This window comes from Hyla sarda, chromosome 11 (assembly GCF_029499605.1).
Source record: "Hyla sarda isolate aHylSar1 chromosome 11, aHylSar1.hap1, whole genome shotgun sequence".
Taxonomy (NCBI): domain Eukaryota; kingdom Metazoa; phylum Chordata; class Amphibia; order Anura; family Hylidae; genus Hyla; species Hyla sarda.
In genome coordinates, this window is record NC_079199.1 from 37,868,523 (window position 1) to 37,890,223 (window position 21,701).

The window sequence follows — 21,701 nt, forward strand, 5'->3', positions numbered from 1 at the left end:
AATCTCACGATACATGGCCCCATTTATTCTTTCCTTTACACGGATCAGTCGTCCTGGTCCCTTAGCAGAAAAACAGCCCTAAAGCATGATGTATCCATGACACGTCTGACACTGCATGATTTGAGTCCCTGGCGGTGTAGTGTGTTACTGATGGTAGCCATTGTTACATTGTTACTTTGGTCCCAGCTCTCTGCAAGTCATTGACAAGGCCCCCCCCCCCCCCCCGTGTGGTTCTTTGATTTTTGCTCCATGTTCTTGTGATCATTTTGACACCACGGGGTGAGATTTTGCGTGGAGCCCCAGATCGAGGGAGATTATCAGTGGTCTTGTGTGTCTTCCATTTCCTAATAATTGCTCCCACTGTTGATTTCTTCACACCAAACTGGTTGCCTGTTGCAGATTCAGTGTTCCCAGCCTGGTGCAGGTCTACAACTTTGTTTCTGGTGTCCTTCGACAGCTCTTTGGTCTTGGCCATAGTGGAGTTTGGAGTGTGACTGTTTGAGGTTGTGGACAGGTGTCTTTTATACTGATAACAAGTTCAAACAGGAGCCATTAATACAGGTAATGAGTGGAGAACCAGAAATCTTGCTTGTTTGTAGGTCACCAAATACTTATTTTCCACCATTATTTGCAAATAAATTCTTTAAAAATCAGACAATGTTTTTTGGGGGGGATTTTTTTTTCATTATAACTCTCATAGTTGATCATACCTATGGCGAAAATTACAGGCTTCTCATCTTTTTAAGTTGGGGAACTTGCAAACAATTGGTGGCTGACAAAATACTTTTTTGCCCCACTGTATATCCTTAAAAGAGAAAAGGAAGCAGAACCTAAAACAGCAACTACAATTATATATATATATATATATATATATATATATATATATATATAGTTGTTCTATTTGTACCACTACACCCTTTATATATAAGACCAAAAGTTGTCCTGGAGGCAAGTGGCAACACATTTGTCATCCTTTCCTCTATGGAGATTTGAAAGCTCAGACTAAGTCACTGTTGAGAATTATGTTTCATAATTTAATGTTTCTTAAAGACAGATATATTCTATTTGTAAATTAAAAATATTTGACAAAAATCTTCATTCACAGAAGTCGTCTCAAAACTTAAGCATCTGTATTTTAAACCTTATTTCTGAGCGTTGATAATTGATAGTAAATCCAGATAAACACTGACCTTAAAGAGGACCTGTGACCATCCAACCCACCATTTTTTTTTTGTTATGTTGTAGCCTTGGGTGCTCAGATTTCAATGGCATTATAGCTTCTTATGCTACATCCCCCAATTCCCAAGATATAGGGGTTTTACTGTTTGGTTTACTAGCTGTATTTTTCAGCTAGTAAAATACTAGCTGAAATGGACAAATGGACAGGAACAGGGCCGGCTCTGCCTATAGGCAAAATAGGCAGCCGCCTAAAGTGCCCTCTTTAAAAAGCTGTTTTTTGTCAGCATTGAGCAGTGCCTCTAAGACCAATTTTTCTTGTTCATCTCCTATCTCTGTGTTATCTATCTGATCTTAAATAGGGGTGGGATCATGTGAGAGGGATCAAGGTCAGTATACAGATGTGGTGTGGTGGTGGGATACACACCTATTGATATACTACACAAGGGAGCGCCCCTTTTTTCTTTACCCCCCCCCCCCCCCCCAATTGTTCTCCAGTTTGGGGTGTGTGAGTAGGAGCTTCATTATCAAACCCCGCCAAACATGATTCATGTCCCCTCAGTAGGGCTCAAGTCCTGCAGGAACGCATGGGAACTGAGTTCCTGTACTTTTTCCACAGCATGGACATTGTTCCAATTAGCAAGAGTTCTGCATGACCAGCCCTTGAGTGGAAATCTTGAGCGAGTTTCCACACTTTTTTCCCAGGGCTTGACCCCTGCCCCTCAGCCTCATAATCACCCTTCCAAGTCTAGCAGTAACACCCTGTTATGCCCTAATAGTCTGGATTCTGGCTATAGGCAACAAAGATTTCATCTAAGACAGTTTTGATATGTGAAGAATTGGAAAATGGAACATCAGAAACAGGGTTGATTTTTGTGCAGAAAACCTCAATGTGAGCAAAACAATACATCAAGAGCCTGAGAAAATGTAAATCAAAGAATAAATGTGGCATCCTGTTCAGATTATAAAGGGCAGGGGATGGAGAAAATGTCAATAAAGTTGTTATGAACTCAACCTGTAAAACAAATAGCGGCGCCAAAGACAGTCTCTTTTTTAGAGATACACAACATTGCTGAGCATTACAAGAACTGTCTGTTGATTTCAGTGAGAACGCTGTAATACTTACTTTGTCCATTGGAGGCACTGTAGGGAAACTGAGCACTTGCTGAAATGATCACTAAGGATCTAAGCAGCTGAACACCCCTTCAGTTTTTCTTTAACTTACCTTTGTAACAAAGAGAGACTGCTTATGGGGGTAGATGAAGAAACAATAGACGGTGTCCAGCCCCTGGAAAAATATAGGATAAAACTTGAAATTTGTTAATCCTTATTTAAAATGGTTGGATAGCTTAAAGAAAAACAGACATGTCACTAAAAATAAATATTAGTGAAACCCCAACGCATTTCAAGCTTGTACAAAGCTCTTAGTCATGGTCTCATTGTCACTGCTTATGGAAGACAACTTATTCTATATATTAATTGAATAACTTGAATAAGTTTCGTAACTCTGACTATGAGCTGAAGAGTCTATTGGTGTAACTAAGTCAATATGTATCATTTACACAGACATTTTAGTCACTAAAACCCAGGGCACAAAGGCCTGGGGTACTAAATCCCCTTATAACCCCTTCCCTTAAAGGGTAGCTCCCACCAAGTACTATATAATTTAATATGTCCCTACCTAGTAGTAATCTAGCCCTAACCCCCTACCTGGCTTCAACAATTTTTTAAATCGCTTTAATAGAGCAGATTTAGTGCTTCTAAATCTGCTCTATAAAGCAGGGCAGGAAGCACCGCTTCCCAACAGGCACAACGTCACTGACGCCTTGCTGGGTGCTTGCTTCCGCCCTCAGATCGTCTATGCAGCGCTCCTGTGCATAGATGATCTGTCAATAGCACTGCAGGCAGCTCCGGGGTCTCCTCCTCCCTGTTTAGCTGTGCATGTGCTTCCCAGGGAGGAGTAGAGGAGCATCGCCGGCCTGCCGTGCACGATATTACAGCCGAGACCCGGGACTGGTATTATAAGACCTCAGATCAGACTTACCCATCCGGAGGATCAGCGCAGCAATGAGTGCGCGCGCTGCCTCCGGACAGGGTAACGGGGGCGGGTGGGGCTGCGCACGAGGCCAGTGGAGCTGGCCAATGCGTGCAGACCCAGCTATCAGCGTGCTCGCTCTCGCAGTGACTGAATTTCGACTCGTTGCCAGGCTTAAATGAGTCGAAATTCTGTAGTGACGTCACTGCCGAATGCATTCGGCCACTAGGAGGACGACCCCTAGTGGCCGAATTTAAAAGTGATTTTAAACTGGTTTAAAATCACTTTTTTTTTTATTAAAGTATATTAGAGATATGTTGTAAGTACTACAACATATCAATTTTTTGATTTCATGACAGTGCCCATTTAAGACATAACTTTTAACTCAATATAAAATGAAATATCGATTGTGATGATGACAACGAAAAGGTGAGTTAAAAGATCTAACTTTCACTATGTACTAATATGCAGTACAATAATACAATTGTTCTTAGGGATATCTTTCCCTTTTATAGATATGTAAGTCACTCAGGAGTCTGCAGTAGCCCCAGTGTAAGAACAAACATAGGGACAGTTTCTTAAAACCAATTATGCTTCCTCCTGAAGATGGTGCTAATGCACTGAAACATGTAGAGCGGGGCAAAATATTTGGTTTTAAGACACTATCCCTGTGTTTGTTCTTACACTGGGGGTACATAGGGACAGTTATATCTTTCAACTCACCTTTTCATTGTCACTTAATAAAAGTTATGCTTTAAAGGGGTACTCCACTGCTCAGCGTTTGGAACAAACTTGTTATGATTCGGCTAGCTGGATGTGGATCCTCTGTGTCAGCAAGGGATTGGCGTGGACCGTGTCGGTGGACCGGTTCTAGGGTTGCTACTGGTTTTCACCAGAGCCCGCCGCAAAGCGGGATGGTCTTGCTGCGGCGATAGCAACCAGGTCGTATCCACCGGCAACGGCTCAACCTCGCTGACTGCTGAGAAGGCGTGGGACAGAAGGACTAGGCAGAGGCAAGGTCAGACGTAGCAGAAGGTCGGGGCAGGCGGCAAGGTTCGTAGTCAAGGAGGATAGCAGGAGATCTGGAACACAGGCTTTGGACAACACTAAGCGCTTTCACTGGCACAAGGCAACAAGATGCGGCAAGGAAGTGCAGGGGAAGTGAGGTAATATAGACAGGGAGCAGGTGGAAGCTAATTAGGCTGATTGGGCCAGGCAGCAATCATTGGTGCACTGGCCCTTTAAATCTTAGAGAGCCGCGCGTGCCAGGATGTGACAGCCGGGGACCGGGACAGGTGAGTGACTTGGGATGCGATTCGCGAGCGGGTGCGTCCCGCTATGCGAATCGCATCCCCGCCGGCAATGTCAGTGCAGCGCTCCCGGTCAGCGGGTCTGACTGGGGCGCTGCAGAGAGAGGAACGCCGCGAGCGCTCCGGGGAGGAGCAGGGACCCGGAGCGCTCGGCGTAACAAAACTGTTCCGAACACTGGAACCAGCATCAGGAGCTCGTGACGTCATAGCCCCACCCCCTCATGACGTCACACCTCCTCCTGTAAACTTGCATTGGGGGGGTAGGGCGTGTCATCATGAGGGGGTGGGGCTATGACGTCACGAGCTTCCGGCACCGCCTCCAGCGTTCGGAACAGTTTGTTCCAAACGCTGAGCAGCGGAGTACCCCTTTAAGTGAAGGGATTATAAGGGGATTTAGTGCCTTTGTGCCCTGGGTTTTTGTGACTAATGTTAAGTGAAAGCCCTGTCTTCCCCGTTGGGGTTCTTGCTGTTCAATGCTTAGACATTTAGATATCAAACATGGATATGATGTCTGATAAATATTTGTTTCTGTATATCCCAGAAATCCCACAGACCATTGTCAGGTGTATGGTATACATGAGTGTGAGGTCAGAATGGGCTTTGTGAAATAGGACACAATGATGAAAAACTATGCAGAATCTGAGCTGTAGTATTTGTTATGGTGTTCAAGGAGAAAGTGATGAATTGTAGTTGTTTAGGCCTTTGTTCCTATTGATCGGTAATTAGTCTGTACGGATACACCTGACTGCTGATAGCCATTGAAGAATTCTAAGGCTGACAATATATGATGGATGATACTATGTGAAGAGCCCACTATATATTGATGGTGCTGTGGTAGAGAGCTGGGTCAATTCTCTAGTCTATGAGCAAAAAGAAGGGTATGTCAAGGGCAACGAAATCACAAATCTTGTTTACATGACTTACATGACTACCACATTTTTTATGTGTTTAGACATTTTTTAGATAATTTTGTACCATCCTTGACAATGAACTGTGTCTAACTGGAAGAGGGTGTGACATCACTGAAATGGAGGCATGACTTGAATGCGCCAAAAATGTATGATTTTGTGGTTCAGTTTTTTGGTGTTCAACTAAGCCAACTAATAGATGGTGCACACTTGTACTAGGCAATCAAAGGCTATGTTCAGACAGACATTCCTCTGACAGGGGAGCACTGGCAGAACATGCTGGCACTAGGAGCGCTCGGAAATGAGTAATCTCATAGAGAGAGAGAGAAAACACAGAGACGGTGCTCCAATGGTGAAGATCGTAGGTGATATTTAGGAGAGGTAGAATAAAGCTCACCTTTTAGTGTTGTGCGGGCAGACACGACACTGGTACGCACTTGGATGCAAGTATGGCGGGAGGCAGCTGGCCATCGGTCCCGCTTGGCAAGCGGTCAGGAACAGATTAACAGACGTGGAATCTGGGTTGCCTGGCAGGGCTAACCAGATGTCCGATGAAATTCTGACTTGTGGCTGGGTAGGCGCAAGCCCAAGGATGGACACAGAGTCAAATGGAATTTAAAGGCTTTATTTCTGGTGCAGAACAATGCGTTTTGAGGGGTCACCCCAAAGATGAACCTGACGAAGAGGGGTGACCCCTCGAAATGCGTTGTTCTGTACCAGAAATAAAGCCTTTAAATTCCATTTGGCTCTGTGTCCATCCTCGGGCGTGTGCCTACCCAGCCACAAGTCGGACTTTCATCGGACATCTGGTTAGCCCTGCCCAGATTCCACATCTGTTAACCATCTCATAGATAGAAACATAGAAACATCTGCTGCAGAAATTCCGCTGTGTGCACAGTGCAGCAGAATCCACACGGAATTCCACACGGACGTTCCATCATGTGAACAAACCCTAAAGATAGGTCTATATAATGTGGTGGTGGGTTGTTCATGTTAGGCTTGAGAAAGGGAGTGATCCTGAAACGTCACCAATCAAGCTCACCGGCTGGTGAGCGTTCTACGCTGGTCTCAGAGGACGCAGGTTTCACAGCACTGTTGGACATGTTCACATTGAGCTCCGGCTGGAGCCGAAGAAGTCCGTTGTAAAGCTGTGATCACGTATCGGCGACTATGCACTGGGTGATTCTGCAATATGTTCAAGTACACTATTCCTGTATGAAAAGTATTCTTATATGAAGAAAAATTGGAAGTAAAGTGTAAAAGTCTTGGAACATAAGTGTTGTACGAGTGCTTTCTATGGTGGATTGATTATATACTGAGCATTGTGGAAACTCAGGTGCACTTCGTTACACCCAGTTGCTAAAATACACCCAGACCCTTGTTTCTATTTGAGACTGTTTAAGTTTACACTGTCCAAGAAATACGTTTTTTATTATTTCCCCCATAGTTTTAATTGTCCAAATGAAGTCTGAAGAACAAATGCAAGTACAGTGACCCCTCGACCTACGATGGCCCCGACATACGATCATTTCAACATGCGATGGCCTCTCAGAGGCCATCGCATGTTGAAGGCAGCATCAACATACGATGCTTTTGTATGTTGGAACCATCGCATAAACGGCTATCCGACTGCTTCAGCTGCCACCGGATAGCCGTTTACCGTGCCCCGTGTGGTCCGCTGACGATCACTTACCTGTCCCCGGCGCTCTGGCGCGTCCTCTTCAGGATCCCCTACATCGTCGGCGCTCTCCATCGTCGTCATCATGTCGCCGCGCACGCCGTCCCGTCATCCAATAGGAGCGGCATGCGTAGTGACGTGATGGCAGCGACGGAGAGTACGGATGCTGGGGAAGCAGAGGCCTTGCCAGAGCGTCTGGGACACCCCGGGGACACGGCAACAGCGATGGAAGGCGACATCCAGGGCAGCGGTGATGGTCCGGAGCGGCGGGGACAGGTGAGTACAACTTCCTCTAACAGTGGTCTACAACCTGCGGACCTTCAGATATTGCAAAACTACAACACCCAGCATGCCCGGACAGCCAACGGCTGTCCGGGCATGCTGGGTGTTGTAGTTTTGCAACATCTGGAGGTCCGCAGGTTGTAGACCACTGTCCTATACTTTACATTGCACGGATCCCTCAACATGCGATGGTTTCAACAAACGATGGTCCGTTTGGAACGGATTACCATCATATGTTGAGGGTCCACTGTATTATTCTTCTCAGATGGCACAATAGAAGCTACATCTGAGCCAGAAATGTGGTACAGATAGTTGGAGTTCCAATCAAGTCTAGAAAAAAACGGGATTTAATGCATTTTAGTATCTGGCTTTAAATAAACAAATAAATAATAATAATAACAATAATATTAGAGGCTGATACATTCACTTTATTTATTTAAAATCTTTTGCCATAATATTTTGAATTAGATATATTAGTATGAGTTTTTTTTTCTATCTGCATCTAATTCAAATATGTGGCGTAGAATTCTTAGAATGAATTATACTTTCAAATATCTGAGCATCTTGTCTCCATTTATCACCTTGTACCTACACAAGACATGTAAATGTGTCTTATGAGGATGATTGGACTAGCAGCAACTTCACTGCAGATCTTGGTACATGCCAAGTTCCTTCATGTCAGCCATCAATTTCCATTTGTGAGACGAATGGCGCCGACAGAAAACATAATGTTATCACATGACTATTGGCGAAAATATAGCTCTGTGTTTCCAAGTGTAAAGGGAATCTCGGTCTTATATAAACAAAATGTAATTCCTAATGGGGAGATTAATAAAACTAATGCAATAGGTAACAATGGGAACTTATCAGAATTCATCTCTGATTTCTCAATTTTTTTTTTATAAAGCACTTGAATAACCAGTTTTCCAGTATCGGCGTGGAACTTTACCTGGCCGACTCGAACAATGGATTGAAAGATGCAGGAAAAAAGTCATGTAGTCATGTAGCGTGATCCATCAGTCAGAAGTGCAGCGGTTCATTTCAAGATACTTTATTAGCCAAACATTACTCATTTCAAGGCTTGGGAGCCTCTTCCTCAGATGTGTTTCCCATGTCCCCCAGTGTGCTCTCCGGAGACAGGTGACAACAGGAGCTGTAGGAATATCAGTGATGGCCGGTAGAGAACTGTTCATGTCTGCTCCTGGGAAGGTCATATTACACAGAGAGCATGCTATGGTACATGGGAAGAACATCTGAGGAAGTGGTTCTCAAGCCTTGAAATGCGTACTGTTTGGCTAATAATGCAGCACTAAGCAGGGGTGGACTGACAGGTTGGGCACTCGGGCACTGCATCTTCATACAAATATGAAACTGTAAATTATTTTCCATTTTCATTACAACGCATATATGTTTCTTCTTAAACGTGTTGCCCAGTGAAAAATAACATATCCTGTGGATAGGGTATAAATATCTGATTATGAGGGGGTCCAATCACTGGGGCACACTCAGTACTCAGGAATTTCCAGGGCTCCCTTAGAAATGAATAGAGAATGTGCCATCTGCAGATGGGGCTCCATTCTGGCGATCATGCGCCAGGGGTGGAGTGGGATCGTTGGGCCCCCCAGATCTCTATAACTAAAGATGGAACATGCTTCATTCATCCTGTGGATAGGGGTAACTTATTTTTCACTGGACAACCCCTTCAAATTTTTGCATGATTGGTCAGTATTTAATGTATTCAAAATTGTATTAAGGGGAAAAAAATCATTGCAGTTATTAAAGGGGTACTTCAGGGAAGTTAAGAAAAATAAAAATGCCCCAAAGCCCTCACAATACCTGTTCTGTGAGTTTGGCAGTTCCTTTGGCCCCTGATGTCTCCTGAATACTTATTTTCCTTATCTGCAGCATAGACTACAACTCCCAGAATTCAGCTCTGTGTCACTGCTGCCAGCCAACTGCTTTCACTATCTATGTGCAGGCTTACACTGCAGCTCTCTCTCACACACACACACACACACACACACACACACACACTGGGGAAGATTTATCAAACTGTGTGAGAGAAGAGAAAAAGTAGAGGGATTTTCCCACAGCAACCAGCTAACAAGCTAAGGTAAAGTGAAAGCCGAGCTGTGATTGGTTGCATATGGGGAAATCTCTCCACTTTTTCTCTCAAACAGTTTGATAAATCCGGGCCACCTCCTGCTATGAATTTTTCTGTGTTCTGAATGGCAGCATATTCAAAAGAAAAACAGCAGCTATGGTATGTGCTCAGTTGTGCTTCTCGGCCTTTTGGCTAAGATCAAGTGTAGTATCTGTTCTTATCAGTCTGGTGAGGATGGGTGCTGCATGGAGGATGCAGGTGTACCAGGGCTTTCCGGGGCTGGTTCTGAGGAATCAGCTCGACGGCTGCCCCGATGTGACCTGTTCCCTCCGGGTCTCGCCATGAGGCTGAGAGGGTCTAGAGCCGAGGTACTTTTGTGCCTCGGGGAGTGGTGACCCCGAGGTGCCGAAACTCACTGGGAGGATGGACTCACTGAGTTGAAGCACGGGCACCATAATCTCTTCACCTTGTGGCACTCACCTCTTGATTCCCGGCCTTCTGGCTAGGATCAGAGAAATTTTTATAGATCCGGCCGGATGTCCGGGCAGTATATCTGCACACATTCACTTATTTATTTCTTTTTGTCTCACTGTGTCACTTTTTGCGTGTTGTGTGTTCACAGGATTTGTCAGGATGCAGTAGCCCTTCTGGGTGTCTCTCCTGGCGGTCTAGGGGAGGTTTGTGTGGCCATTAGGTTCCACACCTCCCTGCAAACACCCCGGGTACTCCTGCTTTGGCAGGGTATCTACCGTTATCGGCTCTGCGGGCAGATACCTTGGCTAACGCCAAGGGGGATGCCGGGAGCATTTGTGGTCCCCTAGTAGCTTCGGCGAAAAGGGACATCGAACCTGGAACCTCGCAGGTACCTTTTGGTCCGGAGGTGAAGGGTAAGGTTTGTTGGGGGGCCTCTCTCCTATTGGAGAAGGGCTTGCGATAGACCGCATTCTTTGTGCACGTTTTTTTAGTGTAACACGTTTGCACTTTTTCTTGCACTTTGGGTGAATCGAGAGCACGTTCCTCGGCTTTAGATAAAAAAAAAAAAAAAATGTGCTCAGTTGTGACTAAGAATCTTCACTGCTTTTTCTCTCACAAGCTCCTCACACAGGTAGGTGGCTGTACAGCCAGAGCTCTAGCCCAATCAGAAATCAGACAGAAATCAGGTGATGTTGTCTTGATGGGAGGGGCTGCTCTCACTGAGGAGACAACGTGGATCTAAAAAATGAATTTTTCTCTCACTTCCTGCATGTAAGTGACAGCTGAAAGAGGAAAACTGTTGTATATAGCTAATGAATGATATTTAGACAAATGCATAGGTTGGTGAGAGGGAAAGAATGGGCTATGGATTTAGTTCCCCGGAGTACCTCTTTAAGGGCTGAAATATAAGAGAATGTAAGAATGCCACTGAGATAACATCTGATTTTACGAATAAGACATGTTACTATGACCTCATACACAATCCCTTTACTAAAGCTCCATACAACTCAAGAGTTAGTACCAAATCCCTATGACCAAATCTCTGATCTTAGAATTGTATTGGGATCTACTGTCATGTAATAGAACACCCATAGAGGTTTCGGGGGCCCTACTTTATCTACATTTAATAGAAGCATCTGTTTGTACTGTAGGAACAAATATACACGTCAGCATCTTACATTCTGTGGATTATAAAGTTATAATCTGTTTGAGTAAATGCATTTTGGTATGTTTTTTTTTTTTTTGAGAAAACTACTTTAGTGGTCAGTGAATTGCCTGTAAATAACACATTGAATAGAAATCTGTCCATTTCAACAGGAACAAATGTGTTATTTTGTACCCTGTGTATCAGTTCTGACTGTTAACATAAATAAGGCATAGAACTGTACACAGAACATTTCCACCCCCTCATGCATTTCCAAAGGGGTTATTGTGGTCTGTCACCTGTGAGGGAAGGGGGCTCTGGCCCTCATACAATTCACCACATGTATCCTCAATGTGGCTAGGTTTCCATTAGAAAAAAAAAGTGCAGAAAAATATATTGGAAACTACCCAGCAGGCTATATGTATATATATATATATATATATATATATATATATATATATATATATATATATTCATCTTTATATTTATTTGTAAGCACACGCCGTGTACACTGTGTCTATATTTACAATGAACAGCCACAGCATTAAAATCCCCTACCTAATTTTGTGTACTGAGGACCACCTCTTAACACTTAAAGCATACCTGTCATATCACAGAAAAAATAAGTCCATCAAGTTCATCCTATAACCCTAATGAGTCTCTACTGTGTTGATCCAGAGGAAGGAAAAAAAAACCCTCAACTAAATAACCCTAATTCTGATAATCTTTCTGGGTACTGTAGTCCTCCCATTCCCAGTATTAGGGTGCTTTCACACTATGTTTGTAGTGTACGGTTGCTGGATCCGGTTAGGAGGGGCGAAAACCGTCCGCTCCCGTATCCCAGCCTATACGGTTTTCTGATTGGACCTAGAACTGTGGTATACCACAGTTTTAGGTCCGGTCAGAAAACCGTAAATGGGGCAAAAATGAGACAACCGGAGTCAGCTTTTGACTTCGGTCGGCTCATTGAAATGAATGGGATTCGGGCCGGATTCGGCTGGGATATGGGAGCGGCCGGTTTTCGCCCCTCCCAACCGGATCCAGCAACCATACACTACAAACGTAATGTGAAATCACCCTTACTCAGGTTGCCCCTCTTTGAACCCTCTCCAGCTCCACTATATTTTTCTTGTACACTGGTGCCCAGTACTGTACACAGTATTCTATGTGTGGTGGTAGAATTATTTCCTTGTCGTGGGCATCTATGCCCCTATTGATGCACCCCATGATTTTATTTGCCTTGGCAGCGGCCTCCTGACACTGGTCACTACAGCTAAATTTACTGTTAACTAAGACCCCTAAGTCTTTTTCCACCTCAGTCATCCCAAGTGTTCTCTCATTTAATACATAATCCCAGACCGGATTTTTCCTCCCCATGGGCATTACCTTGCATTTATCAGTGTTGAACCTCATTTGCCACTTCCCAGCCCAAACTTCCAACCTATCCAAATCCATTTGTAACAGTGCCCTGCCCTCTATTGTGTTTACTGCTTTACAGAGTTTAGTATCATCTGCAAAGATTGCTACTTTACTATTCAACCCCTCTACAAGGTCATTAATGAATATATTAAATAGAACAGGACCCAAGACTGACTACCGTGGTACCCCAGTAGTAGCAGTCACCCAATCAGAATAAGTACCATTAATAACCACCCTATGTTTCCTATCAGCCCAATCCTTCTAATTTTATGCACCAATCTTTTATGTGGCCCCGTAGCAAATGCTTTAGAAAATCCAGATATACGACATCCAGCAATTGCCCCTGGTGCAGTCTGGAGCTCACCTCCTCATAAAAGCTGATCAGGTTAGTTTGACAGGACCGATCCCTCATAAAGCCATGCTGATATGGGGTCATACATTTATTTGTATCAGGATATTCCAAAATAGCATCTCTTAGAAAACCCTCAAACAATTTACATACAATGGAGGTTAAACTAACAGGCCTATAATTCCCGGGGTCACTTTGTGTCTTGCTTTTGTATTTGGCTCAAAAATCCCTCTGATCTGGTGCTCACTTATTCGTGAGGGACGTTCCAAGGCAAGCACTGAGCCCGCCCTCACTCACCATGCATTCACTTCCTTCCTGAGTCAGCTGTGCTGTGTCTTTTCATCCAGTCATTGCAGGCTGCTTTGTAAACCCCTTTGTTTTTATGCTAGTCCCACCCTTACTTCTTCCTGAACTTTGTCCCTGCCTGTGCTTCAGCTGGGACAAAGATGATGCTGCAGCCGAGCAGGATTATGTTCTTGATGGTATGGGGACCCCTAGTTGTCTTTTTTTTTTTTATAAGCCATGATTTTTTATAAAAGGAGATAAAACGTTTTTAAGAAGTATATTACATTTTTTTTTTATGTTTGCCAAGATGTACAACATATAAAACGTTTGTAATTCTGACAGGACCCATTTTCACCGTTGTTATCCAGAAAGGCATGGACTCCACAAGACATTTAAAGTTGTCCCGTGGAATGTTAGCAGTAGATCCTGAAAGTCCTATTAGTTGTGAGGTGCAGCCTCCATAAATCGTGTTTTTCTCTCATATGTCATTGATGACATGCAAGTCTGCCCTCAGTGCTCTCTGCTGCCACCTCTGTGTCTGTCTGTGTCAGGAACTGTCCAGAGCATTGAACAAATTCCCATAGCAAATATCTCCTGCATTGGACAGTTCCTGACATGGACAGAGGTGGCAGCAGAGAGCACTGTGGTTAGACTGGAAAGAACTACACAACTTCCTCTGAAGCATACAGCAAGTGATAAATACTGGAAGGTTTAAGATTTTTAAATTTTAAAGAATGAATTTACTATTCTGTTTAACTTTCTGGCACCAGTTGATTTAAAAACTTTTTCCTCTGGAGTACCCCTTTACATCTTGGTAAAACATTAACCTTTCTAATATACTTCATACAAAATCTTGTCTTCTTTTTATAGAAATCATGATAATGAAAAAGACCACTAGGGGTCCCCATACCATCCAGACCATAATTCTGTCTGGAAGTGAAGGCGGGACTAGCATTTCTCTGAATGCAGCATGAAAAGAGAAAGGAGGGGTTACAGAGCCTGCTGCAGTGATTGTATGAAGAGACCCAGCACAGCACAGCAGACTAAGGGGGAAAGTGAATGCATTGTGAGTGAGGGCGGGCTAAGTGCTTGCCTGGTACAAGCAACTTCCTGAGTAGTGATAAGCGGCATTGGCCATATTCAAATTCGCGATATTTCGCAAATATATAGACAAATATTCGTCCTATATTCGCGAATTTCAGGTATTCGTTAAATTTGCATATTCACATATGCGAATATTCGCATATGTGAATATTTGCATATTCGCGTATTCGAGGAAGAAAACAGTGAGGGGGTGGGCAATTTTACTATTGATTGCTAGGGATGTTGTTGATAACCTCTGACAAGTGAATTTGCATCATTCTAATTGGCCCACAAGTGAAAAGAAGGAATATGCGAATATTCACATATGCGAATATACGCATATGCAAATATTCACATATGTGAATATGCGCAAATGCAAATATTCACATATGCGCATATGCGGAAAATGAATATTCACAATTTCGAATATATTGCAAATATATTTGCAATATTCACGAATTTGTGATAAAAATTCGAAATGCGAATATTCGCGCCCAACACTATTCCTGAGCAGTGGATGTCAGAATGAGTAAGCAGCAGAACAGAGAGATTTGTGTGCCAAATACACATGCTAACAATTGTCTCTATAAGATAAAAAAGGCAGAGCTTCCCATGGGACAGTATATCTAATAAGGCAGGAGATGCACAGACAGGTTTTGAGTGTAGGTGCTCACCTGGGTTAGTTGTGAAGAATTCACAACTACTTGAAGCGTATAGGTGAATAGTGGTGCTGCTTTTCCGGTGTCAGCGTGGATCGGGCTCCAGCCGATGGATATGGTAGAAGGAAAAACAGGAAAAAGCCGGGTATAAAGCGCAAACCACTCCGGACGTCTCTTCAAAGGTAATATAACTTTATTACAGCCACATACAACGCGTTTCGAGGCGCATGCCTCTTCTTCATGTAACAGGCTTATCAGATAAGCCTGTTACCTGAAGAAGAGGCATGCGCCTCGAAACGCGTTGTATGTGGCTGTAATAAAGTTATATTACCTTTGAAGAGACGTCCGGAGTGGTTTGCGCTTTATACCCGGCTTTTTCCTGTTTTTCCTTCTATCAAATACACATGCTAGGCACTTAAAATGATGTTTAAAGCATCTGCATGACCTAGTTTGTAACATATATAAGCATTATTTTATTTCTTTGATATGACAGGTACGCTTTAATGCCGCCACACAGTGAACACATGACATTGCCATACAGTACTAAAATAATACCGCTATAGGCTTTGAAACTACTGTAAAGAGTTGCATTAATGACACAAGTTTGGGCAACTGTGGTCGCAAAGTGGTGGGGCCCCAGGGGTAAATGCCAATGTAGTGGTTGTAACCAAATTCAGCAAAAAACAAGAAAACTTTATATACTTAATAATAAAAATCCATTCCGTGTGCCTCCTACTTTCGTGCCCGCTCCTGGCTGAGCATTATTTTCCGTATTACTTTCGCTCAACTGACATCATTTCATACATTCAGGCAGTGGGGATCTTTTGTTAGAATAACAGCATTGGAAATACCTTAAAGGGGTATTCCAGGCCAAAACTTTTTTTTTTATATATCAACTGGCTCCGGAAAGTTAAACAGCTTTGTAAATTACTTCTATTAAAAAATCTTAATCCTTCCAATAGTTATTAGCTTCTGAAGTTGAGTTGTTTGTTGTCTTCTGTTTAACTGCTCAATGATGATGTCACGTCCTGGGAGCTGTGCAGTTCCTATGGAGAAATTCTCTCATCATGCACAGCTCCCGGGACGTGACATCATCATTGAGCAGTTAAACAGAAAACAACAAACAACTCAACTTCAGAAGCTAATAACTATTGGAAGGATTAAGATTTTTTCATAGAAGTAATTTACAAATCTGTTTAACTTTCCGGAGCCTGTTGATATACCCCTTTAAATTCCTGAAATTGAGATGTTAAAAAATGTCAAAAACGTTGACAGATCTGGGATAAACTCTGTATAAAGGAATTAAAACGTTTAAGAACCTGCAATGTACCTGCTATGGCGCATTGGCTCGGAAAGACGGAAAATCTATCGCTTCTCGGTGCCAACGTACTGCAGAAATATTTCCAGGAAGCTTGTGTCTGACTTCACAGAATTGATGGGAAAAAAAGTTGCCATCATCCATCCTGACTGTGTCTGAATTTTTTATTCTGTAGTATCGAACTTTGGCAGTTCTCCTCTACTCTGCGCTATTTGTTTTATTCCAGTTCCGCTGCAGCCATGCATTTCGTTACTGTAACTGGGTCATGTGATCGCCAGTCTGACCCACAGAGAATCACAGTGCTTAATGCAGTGTTTCCCAACCAGGGTGTTCCCAACTTTTGCAAAACTACAACTCCCAGCATGACCGGACAGCCATCGGCTGTCCGGGCATGCTGGGAGTTGTAGTTTTGCAACAGCTGGAGGCACCCTGGCTGGGAAACACTTTCTTATAGGGGTACTCCCGTGGAAAACTGTTTTTTTTTTTTTTTTTTTTTTTTTAATCAACTGGTGTCAGAAAGTTAAACAGATTTGTAAATAACTTCTATTAAAAAAATCTTAATCCTTCCAGTACTTATTAGCTGCTGAATACTACAGAGGAAGTTATTTTCTTTTTGGAACACAGAGTTCTCTGCTGACATCATGACCACAGTGCTCTCTGCTGACATTTCTGTCCATTTTAAGAACTGTCCAGAGTAGGAGAAAATCCCCATAGCAAACATATGCTGCTCTGGACAGTGCCTAAAATGGACAGAGGTGTCAGCAGAGAGCACTGTGGTCATGATGTCAGCAGAGAGCTCTGTGTTCCAAAAGGAAATCCATTTCCTCTTTAGTATTCAGTCCCTAAAAAGTATGGGAAAGATTAAGATTTTTTAATAGAAGCAATTTACAAATCTGTTTAACTGGGACTGAGGACGTGACGTTACGCCCCCTCCGTTCATGTCTATGGGAGGGGGCGTGACGGCCGTCACGCCCCCTCCCATAGACATGAATGGAGGGGGCGTGGCGTGACGTCACGTCCTCAGTCCCGGAGGTTTCCGAAACTGGAGATTCAGCACCTGCATAGAATGCGGGTGCTGCAGGGAGATCGCGGGGGGGTCTCAGCAGCAGGCCCCCCGCGATCAGACATCTAATCCCCTATCCTTTGAATAGGGGATAAAGGCCGACATTTATCAATGAGTTTACACCTTTTTTTTTCTCCGTACAAAAGGCGCTATTTTGGCGCACTGTGTGTTATTTTGCGCCTTTTGGTGGTAGAATATTTTAGTCATTCCAGATGTTTTGGAGTAGCAGTACACGCTTTTCAATTCAGCATATGCCGTGGACTGAAATTTATGAACTGCGCCTTTTTGTAAAAAGGCGCAAAAAAGGCGCAAAGCCACTGAAAAGTGTCTAAAACTGCACCATCCCAGACTTAGCTCTGATTTTTGGTGTATGTGAAGAGAGAAATTTCAGAAAATGTGACCTGCACATAATTTATCAAATGCTCTGTGACCATTTAATACATTTGCTGCTCCTACACATTACCAGCACCCACAAAAAGGGTGTAAAAAAATGCTTCACTTACACCTACAATGATAAATGTGGGCCAAAATGTTTTTGCCCGGAATACCCCTTTAACCCTATCAGAATATGAGAACCTTGTGTTCCTGGTCTCATTCTCTACTTGGCCGTGACATTGACTGGGGAAAGCTTTAACCTTCTGACAGATGGTTTCACATTATCTTCAAGCAACCACTTCTACAATGAGGAATTCATAAAGAATCCTATGGTGGGAAACTGCTCAGGCAAGGAATCGTCTTGCAATCGTCTTCAGGTTTTTGCAATTTTCGCAAGGTCACTGGCAATTTTCTTTCCCATTGAGAATAACTGAAGTGACTGTGTGCTGAGGTAAGTTGTATTGTAGAAGAGTTAGTGTTGCTGTGGGACCCTAATATAAGTAAGATGCAGTAGGTTTCTGCAAGATCCTCTTTAAAGGGTTAGTCAGGAAAAAAACTTTTATATATATATATATATATATATATATATATATATATATATACAGTGATCCCTCAACTTACAATGGCCTCAACATACAATAGTTTCAACATACAATGGTCTTTTCTGGACCATTGTAACTTGAAACCAGACTCAACATCCAATGCTATGGAATCTGCGAAACATGTCAATGGCTGGAAGAACCGACCAATCAGAATGGGCATTTCACTGGTAAAACCCCTGTATTCCTAAAGTGCATGCACTGACTGGTGTCTGGTAGCGCCCCCTACAGTACAGGGTGATATTACATGTTCTGTACTCTTTACCTGTGCCAGGGTTAGCTGCTCCTTTGGACACCAGGTGAGGGCGACTCCATTTTATTTTTTTTAGGACATTGCGTTTACTGTATAGGACCCCAAAGAAGCTTCTTTCCTCTACATAGACCAGTGTTTCCCAAAGAGGGTGCTTCCAGCTGTTGCAAAACTACAACTCCCTGCATGCCCGGACAGCCTTCGGCTGTCCGGCCATGCTGGGAGTTGTAGTTTTGCAACAGCTGGAGGCATCCTGGTTGGGAAACACAGAAATAGATAGTGATTTACATCTCCCAGCAGATCTTTCTTACTTTTATATGTAAGGATTTGTTTTTTCTATATTAGTTATCTGCTTATTTATCTTTAATCCTGACTTTTTCCTATTTTTGGATTTCATTTTGGTGGCTTCAGAACCAATTACCAGGTTTCCATAGAGTTCTGGTCTCAACATACAATGGTTTCAACATACAATGGTCGTCCTGGAACCAATTAATATTGTAACTTGAGGGACCACTGTATATATATCTCAACTGGATCCAGAAAGTTAAACAGATTTGTAAATTACTTCTATTAAAAAAATCTTCATCATTTCAGTACTTATGAAAGTAGCTGCTGAAGTTGAGTTGTTCTTTTCTCTCTAAGTGCTCTCTGATGACACCTGTCTCAGGAACTGTCCAGAGTAGAAGCAAATCCCCATAGCAAACCTCTTCAACTCTGTGCAGTTCCCGAGACAAGCAGAGATGTCAGCAGAGAGCACTAATGCCAGACAGAAAAGAACAACTCAACTTCAGCAGCTGATAATTATTGGAATTATTAAGAATTTTTAATAGAAGTAATTTACAAATCTGTTTAACTTTCTGGAGCCAGTTCATATATATATATATATATATATATTTTTTTTTTTTTTTTTTTTCCTGGGATACCCCTTTAATGATGTTCTAGTTATTGTACTTGGTATGGTGTATCTGATTTCAGTTTACTGTATTTAAAGGGGTTCTCAGGAACTGCAATATTGATGGCCTATTCATAGGTTGGGTTCTAACTGTTGGCATACACACTGATCAGAAGACTCCTCCAATGGACAGATCACCAGGCATGTCAACCACTAGAGCCCAACCTATGAATAAGCCATTAATATTAAAGTCCCAGAGAATGTTATACCTTGCAAGGTGACTACTATGCAAATCCACTAATAAAAGTGTGAATATGTTTCTGGGAAACTATCAAGGGGATGTGGCACTTCCTAAAGTGCATAGGAACGCATGGGAACAGAGTTCCTGCACTTTTTCCCAGCAGGAACACTGTTCCCTTTAGCAGGAATCATGTAGGACCAGCACTTGAGTGGAAATCTTGGGTGAGTTCCCATACTTTTTTGCCAAGACTTGACCCCTTCTAGGACCTATCCATCAGCTGATCAGTGGAGGTGCTGAAAGCTGGACACCAACCAATCTGATATTAATGGCTAATCCTAGGATAGCCCATCAGTTTTGTCATCCTATAGAACCCTATTAAAAGGTGTTTTTCCATCTCAGCATGTTATCTCCTATCTAGGATAGAGATAGCTGCGTGACCACTGGGATCCATAGAATAAAGTGCCTCACACATGCATAGGCAGTGCTCTATTCACTGTCTATGGGACATTCGAGTTCAGTGCTTAAAGGGGTTATCCACCATAAGGTGATTTTAGTACGTACCTGGCAGACAGTAATGGACATGCTTAGTAAGGATCTGCGCTTGTCTTGGGGCTAAATGGCTATTTTGTGAGATTACCATAACACTGTGGCTAGCTTTTTGTGAACTGGTATTTCCTGTTTGAGTTTTCCTCTTTGCCCACAAATCCCATAATTCTCCCTCCCACACATCAGCCACCCCACCCATTGAAACAGAAATGAGCTGCATCCATTCAAAAGACCTGTGGTTTTCAATCAGGGTGCCTACAGCTGTTGCATTAGTTGCAGATTGATCGCTCCACCCATTGAAGCAGACAGGCTCCCTGTCATCAGCTGAATAGTGAGTCAGGTCTCAGCCGCATTGCAACCTGGGAAAAATCTGAGACAACAGTAATTTTGTATGCTGGTAAAAATAAATAGTGGGGTGAAAATCACAGAAGAATTGTGAGAAAACCGTCACACACAGGTACAGACACAATATTATGTACTACACTAACTTTACAGACCCTGTAGCATAGTCAAATAAAAAAAATCCTGGAATACCCCTTTAACAATGTTTGGGAGCCCCACAAAAAATGAATTGGCTGGCCTCCATTCATTCTGAGGTGCGATTTTCCTACAATCTTAGGATCAGTGAAAGTCTCAGCAGTTGCCGCACATACAAGAGTGAGTGACTATAACAATCTGCTACATAACTTTCTAGACGTTGTCCATATGAAATATATGTTATCTAGTACCATATTTTTCGTCTTATAGGACGCACCGGCGTATAAGACGCACCCAATTTATAGGTGCAAAATCTAAGAAAATTAAGATTTTGAACCCAATATTGGTATTCAACCTGCAGACCTCCAGATGTTGCAAAACTACAACTCCCAGCATGCCCGGACAGCCGTTGGCTATCCGGGCATGCTGGGAGTTGTAGTTTTGCAACATCTGGAGGTCCACAGATTGAAGACCACTGCATAGGAGGTAGTACTCACGTGTCCCCGCCGCTCCGGACCCGTCACCGCTGCCCTGGATGTCGCTCCATCGCTGTCGCCGTGTCCCCGTCGCTCCGGAACGTCTCTGCTGCCGGCCAGGTATCCTTGCTCTCCGTCGCCGCCATCACGTCGTTACGCACGCCGACGCACGTACGCGACGATGTGATGACGTGGAAGGAGAGCGCCGGCCATACAGGGGATCCCTGAACGGAGAAGACACCGAGGAGGCAGGTAAGGTCCCCCCTGGTGTCCTGTAAGCACTAACCCGGCTATTCAGTCGGGCTGTTCGGGACCGTCGCGGTGAAATCCCGGCGGTCCCGAACAGCCCGACTGAACAGCCGGGTTAGTGTCACTTTCCCTTCAGACGCGGTGGTCAGCTTTGATCGCCGCGTCTGAAGGGTTAATACAGGTCATCACCGCGATTGGTGATGTCCTGTATTAGCCGCGGGTCCCGGCCATTGAAGGCCGCAGGGACCGCCGCGATAGGGGTGTATTCGCCATATAAGACGCACCGACTTTTTCCCCCCAGTTTTGGGG

At 43.5% G+C, this 21,701-nt stretch overlaps 1 protein-coding gene and 1 pseudogene across 2 annotated transcripts in view; both read left to right on the forward strand.

The window, feature by feature from the left end:
- Positions 1-21,701, forward strand: part of SLC35F4 (solute carrier family 35 member F4) — a 276,300-nt gene that overhangs the window by 16,325 nt on the left and 238,274 nt on the right. The gene's annotated exons all lie outside the window — the stretch shown is intronic.
- LOC130296066 (U2 spliceosomal RNA) lies at positions 9,666-9,818 on the forward strand (annotated as a pseudogene).